Below are 953 nucleotides of genomic sequence, written 5' to 3'. Positions count from 1 at the left end.
GAAATCTAAAGTATCAGAAGACAGATAAATGCATATATTTTTATCTGTTCACTAGATTAAAAATAGGCATGATACCCATTAGGAAACACTAAGTCGATTTTTAAAAAAAAGCAGGGGGTTGGGGATGTTTAAAAAGAGACTGAGAGAAATAGTGAATTTTCCCCGGCATTCGCCAAAACATTATTTTTATTTATATATGTTTAGCATCATTATTTCCAAAAATAAAATTCTTCTTGAATGCTTCCCTGCTCATAGCTGCTGGCTACCGCGAGCTGGCTCGGGGCAGGGGGGCGGGGCGGCGAGCAGCATTTTTGGGTGAGTTGCCTGTGCCCTGCTATGGCCTAAGATGAAAGCCACAAACGCAGAGCTTCCGCAAGTTTATCTTCAAAAAGACCTGAGTCTACGGCCATGCCACCCTGAAAAAGCTCGATCCCGTCTGATCTCGGAAACTAAGCAGAGTCGGGCCTGGTTAGTACTTCCTAGGGTGACCACTTAGGAAGACCAGGTGCTGTAGGCGTAAAACAAACAAACAAATAAACAAATAAATAAATAAGATAAAAAATAAAACAAAAAGTCCTGAGAACGGTCTTCCAGTGCAGGCCAGGGCCAACCTCGGGACATGGGGACAAGCTGCCTATCGGGCACTCATTCCCACCCTGTGTCATGGAAGTTTCACTGGGCTGCATGTGGATTCTGCCCGAGGACTGCTGGTGCCACATGTCACTCCGAGCCCGGGCGCAGCAAGGCCAACCTCCCCACCTGCTCCATCCACTATCAGCTGCAGAGCCACAGAACTGCTTGCTGACTTTCTGATCTATTTATATCCATCTCCACGGACTGGCACAGGGAAAAGGAAGGCGCTAATTTATGTTTTTCGTTTCCCAAAGATACCCTCCCTTTGGCTGGCAGGATAAGCCTCCCAACCCCAGCTCTGGCAAGGCAGCAGACCATGC

At 47.2% G+C, this 953-nt stretch overlaps 1 pseudogene; it reads left to right on the top strand.

Annotated features, from left to right (window-relative positions):
• Positions 1 to 398: 398 nt before the first annotated feature.
• Positions 399 to 517, top strand: LOC111738062 (annotated as a pseudogene).
• The last annotated feature ends 436 nt before the right edge of the window (positions 518 to 953 follow it).

This window comes from Pteropus vampyrus, unplaced genomic scaffold (assembly GCF_000151845.1).
Source record: "Pteropus vampyrus isolate Shadow unplaced genomic scaffold, Pvam_2.0 Scaffold34, whole genome shotgun sequence".
NCBI lineage: Eukaryota > Metazoa > Chordata > Mammalia > Chiroptera > Pteropodidae > Pteropus > Pteropus vampyrus.
The sequence above is the reverse complement of the archived record's forward strand: the minus strand, read 5'-3'. Positions and strand labels throughout refer to the sequence as shown.